The sequence below is a fragment of the Chinchilla lanigera genome, unplaced genomic scaffold (assembly GCF_000276665.1).
Source record: "Chinchilla lanigera isolate Chin_1 unplaced genomic scaffold, ChiLan1.0 scaffold00083, whole genome shotgun sequence".
In the NCBI taxonomy this organism is placed as follows: domain Eukaryota; kingdom Metazoa; phylum Chordata; class Mammalia; order Rodentia; family Chinchillidae; genus Chinchilla; species Chinchilla lanigera.
The window spans coordinates 7,456,883-7,472,522 of record NW_004955484.1 but is presented as its reverse complement, the minus strand read 5'-3'; the positions used below and the strand labels follow the sequence as shown (position 1 = coordinate 7,472,522).

The window sequence follows — 15,640 nt, the reverse complement described above, 5'->3', positions numbered from 1 at the left end:
ACACCAGACTCTTCAAAGTTCCTCACTTACACCTGGGACTAGTTCTTTTTTTTGTTTGTTTGTTTGTTTGTTTTTTTGGTTTTTCTCCGGTACCGGGAACCGAACTCACGACCTTGCGCTTGCCAGGCAGGCGCTTTTGCCGCTGAGCTAAATCCCCAGCCCCTGGGACCGAACTAGTTAATGTCTCTCTGTCTTTGTGCCTAGTTTTTTATGCTGGGCGCAAAGCTCCATGTGACTAATTAACTCATATTTGATACCTTTTAGCCTCATAGATCCTACTTTTAACAAATAACCAAAATAGGCTTAAAGTACTAATAAAATATACATAAATTATCCAAATTATTTCATACATTATGAATAATAGGCAAATACTGAGACAATTGAGAATAAAGAATGAGGTAATATTAAGAATATGCCTTGGGCCAAGCGTGGTGGTGCACCTCTGTAATCCCAGCACCGGGAGGCCGAGGCTCGATTGTTGCAAGTTCACGACCTTGGGCTGCAAAGTGAGCTCAAGGTCAGCCTGACCTACATAGTGAGACCTTGTCTCAAAAAAGGCCAAAACAAAATACGCTTTGGGACTGGGCACATCCCTATAAACTCAGCATTTGGGAGGCTGAAGCATGAGGATCATGAGTTTGAGACCAACTTGGGGTATACAAGTTGTTCAAAGCCAGCCTGGACTATATAATGAGACCCTGTTTCAAAAAAAAGTTTTAATTAATATAAACTGATTATGTAAATTGCAGAGAATGAAAGTTTAGTCAAAAGATTTCAGTGTTTGTTTTTTAAAGGACAAGTTTATTTGGTTCACTCTTTCAGAGGTCTCAGTCCATACTCTGCTGGCTCCAAGGCAGAAACATTATGGTGGAAGGGTTTTGTTGTTTTTTTAAAACAACTCCTTCACAAGCTAATCAAAAGATTTTTAATCATAAAACTTATTCTAGATATAATTTCTTTGATGATTCAGAAGTTATCTTGCTTCCGATGGAATCCAGGATGTGCATTACCTTATGAACTTCATTTTTGTTTAGATAAAGCTTTGCAGACGTGCCAGATGAAATATTTTGTGTTGTAGATTTGCAGATAAATCACCTCTGCCCTTCCACTTTTCATTAGAGATGGCAGCTGATCACCTTTAGATTGGCATAGGTGACATTTATGAAAGCAGTCTTTTGCCCCTGAGCAGAAAAGAATCAGTTAGGGAACAAAAAAATGTTGAGTAGATCTAGGTTGTGATTAATTTTGCCACTGATTACTGTGTAACTTGGGGTTTCAAGTCATTGTACTTTAGTGAATGAGAGTGACTCACAGTGAAGATTTGTAATGTTATAATATTGGAAAGCAAGCCCTAGTCATATGCTAAAAAATTTCATGCTATTCCTATGGTGAAAAATCAGGAGAAAGGGACAAAATATTATGTTTTTCGGTTCTCTTGGGTAAATACTTGAGTCAAATTGATGATCTATAGAGTAGATGTGTATTTAATTTTAAAAGAAAATACCAAATACTTTTTTTTTTTTTGGTTTTTCTCCGGTACCAGGAACCGAACTCACGACCTTGCGCTTGCCAGGCAGGCGCTTTTGCCGCTGAGCTAAATCCCCAGCCCCCAAATACTTTTAAACTCTCAAAAATAATGTATAGGGGCTGGGGGTTTAGCTCAGCGGCACAAGCGCCTGCCTGGCAAGCACAAGGTCCTGAGTTTGATTCCTGGTACCGGAAAAAAAAAAAAAAAAAAAAAAAAAAAAAATTTATGGGCCGAGGGATATAGCTCAGTGGCACAAGCACCTGCCTGGCAAGTGAAAAGTCCTGAGTTCAATCCCTGGAACCAAAACAAACAAACAAACAAAAATGTATGAAAGTTCTAGTTCCTCCACATCCTTGGTGATGTTAGGTGTTATATTCCTTTTATGTGAGCCATTTTGGTGGATGGTATTTCATTGTGATTTTAAATTTCCATCTCCCTGATGAATAAAGATACTAACCAGGCTCGATGGTGCATACCTCTAATACCAGCTATTCAGGAGACTGAGGCAGGAGAATCACAAGTTTGAGGCCAGCCTGGGTATTTTAGTGGAGCTCCTTCCTCAAAAATAATAAATAAAAAGGACCAGGGCATAGCTTGGCAGTATTGTGCTTGGTGGCGCCCTGGGTTCAATTCCTATACTGCAAACAAAATAGCTAAGCACCTTCTTGTGTGTTTCTTGGCCATTCTTTTTTTTTACTGGAGTTTTTAAATTGTTGGTTTATTAATAACTATATATTCTACATATAAGCCTATTATCATTAAGTCTTGTGTTTTTTCCTAGACTGTAATTTCTCTTTTTTTTTTTTTTTTTTTTTTGGAGACAGGGTCTCAACCTCCCAAGTGCTGGGATTACAGGTGTGTGCCACTATGCCTGCCTCATTTTCTTCATGGAGAATTTTTTTTTCCTTTTTTTGTTTCATGGAAAATTTTGACTAGTTGAAAATTTTTCTTCTTTTTTTTTTTTTTCTTTTTGAAACAAGGTCTTGGTATGTAGTTCTGGCTGGCCTTGAACTTATTGTGTAGCCCAGGCTCGCCTTAAACTTGGGACAGTGCTCCTGCCTCAGCCTCCCAAGTGCTGGGATTATAGGTGTGCCCTACCATGCCAGGTGAAAATTTTTCTTTATTGATGTCCTATCCAAGAAATCTTTGGGATTTCCTGTTTCCTGTGATACCTTGGTTTGTAGTCTAAAGCCATAAAGATCTCCGGCATGCTAGGAGGCCTTCTCATGCTTTTTGTGTCTATTCATGGTTTGATAATAGATCACCAATGGGGTGGTGTTATACCAAAAGTTCTGTCGCATTTGAACCAGTGTTTTTAAATATTGGAGGTCATATCCAGTGGCATGTGCTATCCAAGACAGTTTTTATTCAGCTTTGCACAAAGACAGATAGAAAATAATAGTGGTACATCTGAGGAAACAACTGAAGGGCCAGTGTCAAAGAAAGACTCAACATCATCTCAATAACATCTCAAGTGGAAAATTTGGGGACCCATCCCAGAGTGTCATTTGGGAGCAGTTATCATTGTAATGCTTTTAATGTCATAGAACTAGTGCTAATAAATGGGAGCAAATACACTGAATCTAAAAGATGCAGTCTTATAAATTTGTAAACTCTAAAATACACGTCTGTAGTTAAAGCTGCAGGCTAAATTATTTTTATGATTTATCTTGATATGCTGGATGAGAGGAAAAGTGACAAAATAGAAAGGATTAGGAGCTGGGTGTTGTGGTGCACCCCTGTATTTCAGCACTTGGGAGATTGAGGCGGGAGGATCAACTTGAATTTGAGGCCAGTCTGGGCTATATAGTGAGTTTGAGGCAAGCTTGAACTGCACAGTGAGACCCTGTCTCAAACTTCACCCCGTAAAAAAAGGGTTAGGAAGGCAAAGATGTAAAATGTTTTAATATTGTTTAGTAGGGTATTAATTATTTCCATTTAAGGGCTGGATATATCCCTGGCCCTATACATGATTTTTCTAAGTCCTCAGTAGTAGGAGTAAGCTATATGGCTCTCATGGGCTAATGTAGGCAAGGCCTGGGTGCTATACTTAAGGCAAGAGCCAGGGAATCACCAGCCCATTACAGCTGAGGAGAAACCAGAAGATTCAGAAAGCAGTAGGTCACCAAAGTGAGGTGGTCAGAACAGGCCAAGAATGACTTATAAGGCTAAAAAAAAGGACTTGAGGACCGGGGATGTAGCTCAGTGGCATAAGTGCCTGCCTGGCAAGCACAAGGTCCTGAGTTCTGAGTTCGATTCTTGGTACCCAAAAAAAAAAAAAAAGGGACTCGAGCTGAATAGACCCAAGTGAATCCATTCCGGTGATTGTGCTGTGTTATAGAACAGCATTGGCTTTGAAGCTGAACAGACTTAGAGTTTCTATGAGATATTAGGAAAATAACATACTCTTTAAGCTTTGGCTTCTTTTTTAGCCAAGTGATCATGAAGTTTACATAAAATGTTTTATATAAAATGCCTAGACTGGAACAGGTATTCAAAAAATGTTAATTCCCTTCACTGCCTTCATACCTGGATGGAAAATTGCTTCAGGAAGTCAGTCTCCTTTCCTGGAGAAATGAAGCTAGCTAGGCTGGGAGCAGGTCAGTGCAACAACACAAGCTAACCGTCCCTGGTGTATCCTCCTTGTGTGCACCTGATGCTTTGGTCATCTGCTCCCTATAATTTCAGCTATTTACCTGAGGGTCCATGATGTTTAGCTATACCTTCTTTTTTTTTTTTTTTTTTGTCTTTTTGAGACAGGGTCTTGCTATGCAGTTCAGGCTGGCCATGAATTCACTTTTTTGCCCAGGTTGGCCTCGCACTTGCAATGATCCACCTGCCTCAGCCTCCCATCCTTCTGCCTCAGCCTCCCAAGTGCTGTGATTACAGGCGTGTACCACCACTCCCGGCTTAGCTATATCTTCTTGTTTCCAGTCTTTCAGTTACCCCGACCAGCATGTCAGATTTAACTATGACTAAGCAATCTCTTCTTTTTTTGTAACAAGGTCTTGATGTATAGTCCAGGCTGGCCTTGAACTCACAGGAATCCTACTGCCTCAGCCTTCCAAGTGTTGGAGTTATAGGCATGTCATTTACTTTTTGATCTAAGAACTATAGTCTCTGGCCCTGTCTCTGTTCTTTGGCAGCAAGGGTTTTTCAGTGCTCTTGTCAGTCCCAAATTCCATGTCAATTATTATGGAGAAAGCAGGAGTAACTCCACATGTCCCTGCTTAGTAAGCTTTGTTTTGAATAAACACACCCTACTTTTATGAGCTTGTAATTGAAGGTAGCAAGATGATTGCTACTCAAACTAAATATAGATCATGAAGTTTTTGTATTATGAGAATTTCTAAAAATAGTGTTAACCTTTGGATTTTTGCCCTTTCTTGTTTAAAACTGTCTTCATAAACCCTTCTTTTCCCTTTTATTGCAATAGGGAATCCATTACTTGTTGAGAGGCTTCCCTTAATGTTGTCTTTTTTGAAGGGGGGATACTGGGAATTGAACTGCGGACCTTGCATTTGCCAGGCAGGCACTGTGTCACTGAGCTATATCCCTGGCCCCTTAATGTTGTCTTATAAGCTGGACACTACTGAGAATTCTCCTTTGCTTGAAAGATGAGAAAGAAGAAGTGGACAGCATTGCTGCTGAGCTGCATCTACAACCATGGGGTCACTAGGAGCACCAGGAATCTCCCGCTGGGCTCCAGATTCATTAGGTTGTGTGCCATCAGGTTTTCTTCCTTATATGGAATTTTATTGCTCCTTAGAAGAAAAACATGTTCAGACAGTACTGTAGTTCTAAGAAGTCAGACTTAGCCACAGTCCCTTTGACATACAACACCCCAGGCCTTTCCTAAGATGGATTTAAAATTCTTTCAGAATCAAATTCTTCACAGGAATAGGTGATTCATTAATTATACTCTGTGAAGAGAAAGGATCTCAAGTTAATGCCTACAACCTAAATGAACTGGTGCAGATTTAAATTTTGGAAGACCTAAAACATATTCAAGAACATTCAGTCTTAAAATGAAGGGAGATATTTTCAAATGACCTAACCAATGTAAGGAGATTTGCAACGTTAGTCCCTTCAATTATCTGTCCCAATTCAATGGTCTGTGGCCTAGGTAAGTTATTTTGCCACTCTCCAGTTTCCTGCATCTTTCTTGGCTTCATATTACCTTTCTACTTAATTCAAACTCCTATATGTGTTGGTCTGAGTGCCAGTTATGGAAATGGAAAATATTTATTCCAAGAAATTCTGTGATGTTACCACCACATCTGTGTAGATGGTCATATATTTCTATACTGATAATCTACCTGACACCCACAAGTTAAAGGAGGAAAGGTTTACTTTGGCTCAGTATGTAGAGGTTTCAATCCATAGTCAGCTGACTCCAAGGCAGGTTGGCATGGCAGAGGGGAGTCACAGAGGAGAAACAGTTCGTGGCAGAGCAGGCAGGAGGCAGTGAAGCAAAAGTAGTGTTATGGCTGTGTCTAGATGTCCCTCCAAAGCCACATACAATCATAGGGGGGGCTTTTTCAGAGGAGGCTGGATCTAGAGTATATGACACTGTGATTGATTCATGGTGTAATGCTAAGATTAAGGATATGTGTGCTATCCACCCTCAGTAGCCTGGATACAATATACGGGATAGAAAGAGCTGTGATTGTCCCTTATTGCTTTGCTACCTTCTGCCCACTGGGGTTGTAGCTCAGTGGTAGACTGCTCACATGCCGGAGGCCCAGGGTTCAAACCCCAGTGCAGGAAAAAAAGATAGATTTCAGTGGACCAAGTCTTAGGATAATACACTGGAATGCTGTGGAGAGAAATAACTCTCTGTATGTATTTTAAGTACATGCCCAATAGTTTTGTGTGTGTGAGGTTTTTTTATTAACCACTTCAAATATAAAGATCTGTGTTGGTCTTTCATTTCTGTAACAAAATACTTGAGAAAAACAACTTATGAAGAGAAAAGATTTATTTTGAGTCATAGTTTCAGAGGTTTCAGTCCATGGTTGGCTCCATTGTTTTTGGTCCTGTGGTGAGGCAGACACTCATGGTGGGAAGCATATGGTAGAGCAAAGCCACTCATCTTATAGACTGCTAGGAATAAAGAAAGAAGAGGGGCGAGGGTCATGATATCTCCTTCAAGATTGTGCTCCCAGTGACCTAACTTCTTTGACCAGACCCCACCTCCTTAAGGCTCGTCCACAGGCCCTCCACCACCTGGGGCTTTGGTGTACTTTCAAGATCCAAACTGTAGCAGCACCCTAATGCTTCTTTAGTTACCCCTAAGTATAAACTTGAAATCAAAACAAGAAATAAATTGAACTAAAAAAGATTTCTTAGTGTGGCTTTTGTTGTTTTAATTGGATTCATACAGTAAGGCCATGACCCAGTTTGAGAGTGTGTGTGCATGAAGAACAGTTTTATTAGACTACACGTTATTGTGTGAGGACAGGAACCCGTTAGCACATTGTTTTGTTCACAGCATGGTTGTGAAGTGTTTGATGAATGAGATCTATCTTTTGTCTTTTCTTTAAATTTGGGACAGGACGGTCACCAAGAGTTCAAGGCCAGCCTGGAGCACATAATTGAGTACAAGACCAGCCTGAATTTCATAGCAAGAACCTGTGTCCAAAAACAAAAACAAAACAAAGCAAAACAAAAAACCCCAAAATATATGTGTGTGTGTATATGTATGTATACACACACACACACACACACACACACACACACTTTTATCCATTCTGTCTTAAAGTTTGTGGAGTCTGTGTTTTAGTGAGGATTGCAAGCTCTGTTTTAAGGCAAGGTTTTATAATTTGGGGAGTACTTTCCTTTTTGTATACTTGCTTTGTATCTCTTTAATAACAGCCAAGACTATCTTTTATGACATCTGATAACTTGTAACTGATATCAGCAACCTTCCAAAAATCACTGCTTTTTTGTCCTGAACCCTACATTTTACCTTTCCTAGCTACTTACATTTCTCTAAATGTTTCATTTTCCTCCTGCCTTTGTGTCTTTGCCTCTATGGTGTGAACTAAGCCAAGCATGCCCATTTCGACCTTCTCCACCTGGAGCACTTCTTCCTGTCTTTCAGTGATCAAGATCTCCAATATGAAACTTTTCCTGGCTGACTCTACCATACTCCCGCTTCCAAAACTGAGCCCTCTTTTGTGTTACCTTTTTACTTTGTTTGATGTGTTTTATATATATTTCTGTAGTAGTGCTTATGTTAGTTATAATTGTTTATTAGTAAAATATAGTAATAGTTACATGCTTGATTTTTCTCTTCACTGTTTGTTGGCAGAGTGACAAATGACAAGTGTCCCTTTTACCTTCTGTAAGACCTCAACTTCCTCACTGAAAATGGGAGTAGTAATGCACTCATTTCATAAAGTTGTTGTGAGATTAAATGGAATTGTATTTATAAAACAAAGCACTCTTAGCCAGGCATGGTGGTACATACCTATAATCCCAGCAGTTGGGAGGCCAAGGCAGGAGGATCACTGAAGTTTGAGGCCAGCCTTGGCTTTATAGTGAGTTTAAGGCCAGCCTGAACTACATAGTTAGATCCTGTCTCAATCTCTTCTCGGCCTTTTGGCTAAGATCAAGTATAGATCCTATCTCAAAAAAAACCAGAAATGGGGAGACAGTCACTTTGGTATATATTGAACAGTAAATGAACAATGGATGGACCGGGGATGTAGCTCAGTGGCATAAGCCTGAGGTTATGAGTTCAATTCCCAGAACAAAAATAAATAAAGAAAGAAATAAAGAAATAATGGAAGTGGAGATTGTGTTCCAGCAGAATCATTGTCTGGTGAGGGCTTGTTCTCCCCTCTCCCTGTACTGAGGATTGTAACTTGGGCCTTCAAACTGAGCTACATCCCCAGTCCTTTTAAATTTTTTATTTATTTTTATGAGTATTAGTGATATATAATAAGTATAGTCATCCTGAGGAATTGATGCATATACATATTGCATCTTTTATTTTTTAGGCAGGACCTTCCAGAGTCACTAAATTGCCCGGGCTGGGCTTAAGTTTGAGATCCTCCTGCCTCAGCTTCCCAGAGTGCTGGGATTACAGGCATGCACCACCATGTCCAGCCACGTCTTTTATAAAGTCATCAGTCTCATTCTTAAAGGCTCTCTGATCATGACTCAATCACCTCCTAAAGGACTCCACTGTTTAATACTCTCAAGTTGGTGATTAAGGTTCAATGTATAAATTTTGGAGTACATATTCAGACCATCTAACGCACACATAGAAAAGGGAGATGTTGCCTATCAGAGAGCCATATATGGATAGGTTCTACTCATTCTAGGCATCTCCTTGCACTGTTGCTGGGATAGTGTTTGTTTAGCGCTCTTCTACTTTAAGGATTTCTGCCAAAAATAAAAAATAAACATAATTGTAAATTTTTTGTTTATTTTTGTCTTTGTTTGTTTTTCTCCTGTACCGGGAACCGAACTCACGACCTTGTGCTTGCCAGGCAGGCGCTTTTGCCGCTGAGCTAAATCCCCAGCCCTATTTTTGTCTTTTTAAGATAGGATCTTACTATGCAGTTCAGGCTGGCCTTGAGCTCACTTTGTAGCCCAGGCTAGCCTTAAACTCACAACGATTCTCCTGCTTCAGCTTCCCAAGTGGTAGGATTACAGATGTGTGCCACCATGCTTAGCTTTTTTTTTTTTCATGTTCTTGAAGCATGAGTTAAAATTAAAATACTCACTTACTCTCAGACCTGGCGAGATTATCATATTAATCTTAGATAAGACATGACTATTTCTGTTTTTAACCATAAAGACCCAGTAAGCAAGTCTGAGTCCTGACTCCATTTATAATGACTGTTGATTAATCTGTACATATGGTGCTTTGTAGTTTATGTTATCTTAAAACATCAAATTAAAGATGGGGATGTTTTCAGGACTCAGTTCAAAAAGGTTTTTAGCCATGGCTTTGCCACAAATAGACTTAGAAGCTGTTTTCTAATTTCTGTGAGCTTCAGTTTTCTTGGGTGTCAGTTTATATATCTTTAAAAATGAACATGTTGGACTGAATTATCACTAATCCCTCTAGCTCTAAAAAAAGGTATCAATTCCGAGATCAGTCTTTGTCCATAGAGCACTCTGGTGTGTGTGTGTGTGTGTGTGTATGTGTATGTGTGTGTGTCTGTACATGTAGGGTGCTGAATATAATACATTTTAAATTCATAATTTTTATTAATTGTATCTAAATATGGTAATTTATGAGGCTACATCTAGTGTAGCTCTATAAATCATATATACAATGATAAATCTTTCTCTTTTCCCAGAATAATCTCCCAAAAAAAGAGGAGGATATTGCATGCATAAGGATAAATATAATCTCAGGATAAGCACTCTTACTGATTATGGGAAGCTAATCTTAACATAAATTGGCTGTCATTTGCAAGGGCAAACTTCCACATATCCAAAGCTGCTCGTTAGTGTCACTTTAATATTATTTGTCAAGAATATTGATCATGGATTTTTGGAATTAAATTTAGATGCCTCTAGAATGACATTGGTTGTGTCAAAACATGGGTGGTTTATTATTCTGATACCTCAAATTTACTCTGGCTCATTAAGAATTAAGAAAATAAAAAAAAAATTATAATGTTTGGGGATGCAGGAATACTAGGAATTGAACTCAGGACCTCAAATTGAGTTTACATCCCAGCCCTTGTTATTTTTTATCTTAACACTTGATCTTGCTAGGCTGGCCTCTAACTTGTGATCCTTCTGCCTCAGCCTGTGGAGTAGCTGAGATTATAGGAATGTATAACTCCACCCAGCTATGATCATCTTTTAGGAAACAGGGTATTATGGATTAAACTATTTTTATGCCTAGTAAGAAGCAGGAAAACATATAAATTTACATATTCCAGAAATAGGCATTGACATTTCCTAACTTGCAACTCTATTGTAATTTCTTTTTTTTTTTTTTTTTTTTTTTTTTATCTGATACGGGGAATCGAACTCATGACCCTGTGCTTGCCAGGCAGGCGCTGTGCCACTGAGCTAAATCCCCAGCCCCTATTGTAATTTCTTAGTAAACAACTTCTTAGCATACTGATAATGAAAATATGAGTCTAATGAACATTTAGATGGATTAAATAAGTAGTATAATTTAGATATATATAGTCAAAAGAATAGATGTATATAATCATAGTATGTGATAGGAAGGCTCAAAAATGAAAGGTTGCTTAACTTTCTTTTTAAAGTAATGTGAAGTAGGATCTATCTGCCTAACAGATTTTTAATTATTTGAAAATGTGCATTTTAATGAGTATTTTAAACTCTTTTTTCATTCATCATTCCTCCTAAGAGTTTTTAAGGAGACATGTCTTTCAAATATGAATTTTTTATGTATCTACCTGTTTATCTGTTTTTTTGATGGTTTGAGACAGAGTCTCGGCTTTGTAGTGCAGGCTGGCCTTGAGCTTGCTATGTAGCCTAGACTGGTCCCAAACCAATGGTGATCCTCCTGCCTCAGCCTCCCAAGTGCTGGCAGGATAGGTGTACACCATTACTCCTGGCTTCAAGTATAAATTTATTTTTTTTTTCCCGGTACTGGGAATCGAACTCATGACCTCGCGCTTGCCAGGCAGGCACTGTGCCACTGAGCTAAATTCCCAGCCCCAAGTATAAAATTTTTAAAGTTGCTTAGCATGTACAAGGCCCTGGATTCAAACCTCAGCTCAGAAAGAAGTTATTATATATATTTCCTGGGTCTAGTATGAATTTTTTTACAATAAAACTAGCATGATGGCAATAATATGCTACCTACCATGTAGGTAGCATAAAACATGTACTGTAATTAAAATTGACATACTGAAAGCCTGATGAGGTGGTGCACACCTGTAATTCCAGCACTTGGGAATCTGAGCAAGAGGATCACGAGTTCAAGACCATCTTTGAGTACATAATGAGACTACATCTCAGGGGCGGGTTGACATTGACATTGGTTCAGCTTGATCCATGTATATGGATATGTATACATATGGTATATGTATACCCTTTCTTGTCCCATTTAAATTGGAGCTATAGCCACTAAAGGCAGCTTTTAAAAAGCAATTTTAGCCGTTTGTGGTAGCACACACCTGTAATCCCAGCACTCGGGAGGCAGAGGCAGAAAGATTGTTTCGAGTTCGAGTCCATCCTGAACTACAAAGTGAGTTCAAGGCCAGCCTGAACTGCATAGTGAGATCATGTCTCAAACACACACACACACAAAGACAGAAGATTCTTCATTCAATTTATATTTTAAAAATATTGGTCAGATGTCCTAGGCACTGAACTTGGATTTGGAAAACAAAGATGGCTAGAACACCCATAGTAGCAGAGCACCCAAATGCTTTATATGAATTATTTAATTGCCAAACCAGTCTATTACTATTTAATCCTTCTTTTATAAAGGGAGAAATTGAGATTTGAAAATTAGGTAAAGTAGTTAAGGCCACTGAGCAGTTCTGTGAATAGAAGAACCCAGCCGTACCTGATACAAGAGCTGGCATTCATAACCAAAATGCTGTCTTCCATGTATGCTGCAAGTGTTCAGTCCTGGGAACACAAAATGGTAGACTTTGGAGAGGGAAAAGGACATTCCAGGTACATGGATCACAGTGAGTTAAGGCCCAGTGATAGAAGTAAAACTGCAGTGGCAGAGATCCAGGTTGCTGGAGCAAGGAAGAAGTGCAAAGAAATGAAGCTGAAAAAGTTACCAGGAGCATTTATGCCATGCTAAGGAATTTGAACTTTTTTCCTCTAGGCAAAGTAAAAGGTTTTTAAGAAGGAGAGTACTTAATTAAGTTAGAACTGTGCTTTAGAAGTTGAACTGATGCCCATGTGGGAGGTGAACTAGGAAGAGCAGTCTGGCAACTGGAAGGCGATTCTGAGAAGTAATGAGTGGCAGTGGAAATGGAGAACAGAGCAGAAACATTTTCAAGAAAGCTAGTGACACTTCTTGATCTAGTATCTGTGTTCACATCTGAATAGCTAGTATAGACAAAAGAGCTAAAGGTAACGCTGGGTTTCTAATTTAGGCAACTGGTGATACCATTAACTACACTGAGTAATTTGGAAACGAGAACGTGTGACATGGGGGAGGTCAATTGGGCTTTGGGCACCATATTTGTTAGAAGTGCAGTTAGTTGCAAGCAGAAGACAATCCAACTAAGAATGGCTTATGCAACAAGTAATTTGTTTTTACCTCAAATTTTAAGAGGCCTGAAATAAGCTCTTTTAACCATTTACCAGTCCAATTATTTAAATACAGGGTGACCAAAAATTGCACATTTTTTTGTTAATTTCTATAAATTCCAAAAGCATATTTTCAACAACAGCTTCATCAAATTTATTCGGTGTAAGAACCAACTGGTTGAAATGACACCTGTCCAAGCAATGTTCAGGGTAAACTGTTAAAAGGTTAAAGGACTTTGTGATGTCATGTTTGTTCTGTTATTTGTAATAAATTTGTTATCTCATATTTGCTGCTCCTGACATAACATAAAATGGCCTTAAAACATAAATCCAAGGCAGAAATAAGAGGAAAGAAGAGTTATTGGTTGTATGTGTTCTCTTTATCATGAAAAGCTTTACCAAATGCTCCTAGCAGATTTCATCTTACATCTTGATGGCCAGAACTGAATCACATGGTCACCAGTAACTGCAAGGGAGGTTGGAGAAGTAAATATTTATCTTTAGTGGGAGAGGGAGGGTGGGGGTGGGTGCCAGGTTGGCTAGTCAAGTGACTGTTATAGATACACAGAGTTTGCGGTACCTATAAGACTTGAGGTCAGAATTAGGAGCTTTCATTATGTAGCCCTGAATACCCTATTGTGAGTCACAGTTACAGCTGTAATTAGTTGATATTAGGAAGAATTAAATGACCTAATGAAAATTAAGTCAGGTGTGGTGCTGCACACCTGTAATACAGCATGGGGGAGGCTGAGGCAAGAGGATTGTTGCAAGTTCAAGGCCAGTCTGGGCTACATAGTGAGACCTTGTCTCAAAAAACCAAGAGGATTGTTGCAAGTTCAAGGCCAGTCTGGGCTACATAGTGAGACCTTGTCTCAAAAAACCAAAACATACGAAAGAAAGAAAGAAAGAAAGAAAGAAAGAAAGAAAGAAAAAGAAAGAGAAAGAGAGAGAGAAAGGAAGGAAGAGAAAGAAAAAAGGAAGAAAGAAAGGAAAAAAGAAAAAAGGAAGGGAAGGGAAGGAAGGAAGAAAGGAAAAAGAAAAAAGGAAAAGAAAAGAAAAAGTTGAGCAGGAGCTGGGCCATCATGGAGGAGCTGGGGAGTTGGGAGATCATAGTTTATGTTAGTGTCACTGGAGATAAATCAACTCAAGAAGTATTGTGATACGCCTTTGGAACTATGAGCAGTCCTGCAAAGGCAGAACAAGTAGTAGTATTGCAATATGTGATAGAGAGACTCAAGAGCATGTCATTCATGTCAATATACCAGTCATTACTGTGTAGATGATTATAATACAAAACTAGATATAAGTAATTTGCTTAGGATCAGGTAGCAATTCAGTAATAGAGCAGGGTTGGGACAACTTGAGACAGTGAATAACATGTTTTTAGTTACATTTGAAAGGCTCCAGCCAGGTGTACAGCACACGCCTGTAAGCTGAACACAAATTGGGAGGCTAAGACAGGAGAATTTAGAGTTTAAGGCTAGCCTGGGCAATTTAGCAATTTAGCCAGACCCTATCTCAAAAAAGGTAGAGGGCTCTCTTATTTGTATACAAGTTTTATCAGTTATTTAATAGTTCATATCTAATAGTCATATAAACCAACTTTTGTATTTTTCATTTTGTTTTTTGAAACAGGTCTTGCTATGTAATTTAGGCTAGCCTTGAGCTCACAGTGATTCTCCTACCTTTGACTCACTAATGCTAGGATTACAGGTGTGTACCACCACATACAGTCTTTTTTGTGTGTGTTTGTCTTTTGAGACAGGGTCTCACTATGCAGTTCGGGCTGGCCTTTAGCTCACTTGTAGCCTGGGCTGGTCTCAAACTCATAAGGATCATCCTGCCTCAGCCTCTGCAGTGCTGGGATTACAGGCATGTGCCACCACGCCCGGCACCACATCCAGTCTTACTTAAACTTTTTAATGTTGTTTTTTTGTTTGTATTGTTTTGTCATTGTTCCAGTTGTTCACAGTCCAGGGCCATACTATGCAAGTGCTCTACCACTCAGCTACATTCCCAGCCCCTCTTGATGGTTTTATATAAGCATTTAGAAAACACGTATTTTTGTTGCAGGAAAAATTTTAACATTAGATTTACTGAGGCGCAATTCCCATATACCAGCATCCACCTATTTTTTTTTTTTTTTTTTTTTTTAAGTACTGGGAATCATCTACCCTTTTTAGTTGTATATTTCTTTTGGTTTTGATAAGTGTACACAACCTATACAAGGCTTAAAAATGGGATCATGATCAAGATACAGAATATTTCCATCACCCTCAAAAGTTACCCTATGTTTCCTTTAGTTCTTTTCTCCCATCTCCAGCCACTATTCTGTTTTCTCTTTGTAGTTTATCTTTTTTAGATTGTTGTGTGTGTGTAGCTTTTCCCCGCTGCAGTACTAGGTACTGAACCCAGGGCCTTGCACTGAGCTACATCCTCAGCCCTTGTTTTTTGTTTTTACTTTTTATTTTGAGACAGTCTCACTGTGTTCCCCAGGCTGGCCTCATACTTGCCATCCTTCTGTTTCAGCTTCCTGAGTGAGTAGCTGGAATTACAGGCATGCACTGTCACACCAAGCAGCTTTTGTTTTTATTATCACTTAGTGAAGAAAATTAATAAGACATTATCAGTTAATGGCTATTTGAGGCAAACTGAGCAAGATATTGCACTGTAACTTAACATTAAATACTTGATTTCTGTTAACTCTGAGAGTTCTCATTTTACTACAGCGATTTTCTCAGTCATGTGTTACCTAAGAATGAAGGGGAAGCCAGGCATGGTGGTGCACGCCTGGAATCCCAGCACTCGGAGGCTGAGGTAGGAGGATCAGCCACCAGTTCAAGGCCAGCCTGGACTACATAGGGAGCCCCTGTTTCATAAAAC

General features: G+C 39.1%; 1 protein-coding gene and 1 long non-coding RNA gene across 3 annotated transcripts in view; one reads left to right on the top strand and one right to left on the bottom strand.

The window, feature by feature from the left end:
* The window catches only part of Sntb2 (syntrophin, beta 2 (dystrophin-associated protein A1, 59kDa, basic component 2)), a 98,282-nt gene that overhangs the window by 16,835 nt on the left and 65,807 nt on the right, over positions 1-15,640 (top strand). The window lies entirely within an intron of this gene.
* Positions 6,519-15,640, bottom strand: part of LOC106146561 — a 64,455-nt gene continuing 55,333 nt past the window's right edge. For both annotated transcript variants that reach the window (XR_001231048.1, XR_001231049.1), the window contains 2 exons: positions 12,054-12,118; positions 6,519-6,634 (listed from right to left, as the gene is read on the bottom strand). This is a non-coding gene — a long non-coding RNA (uncharacterized LOC106146561). The remainder of the gene's footprint in view (positions 6,635-12,053; positions 12,119-15,640) is intronic.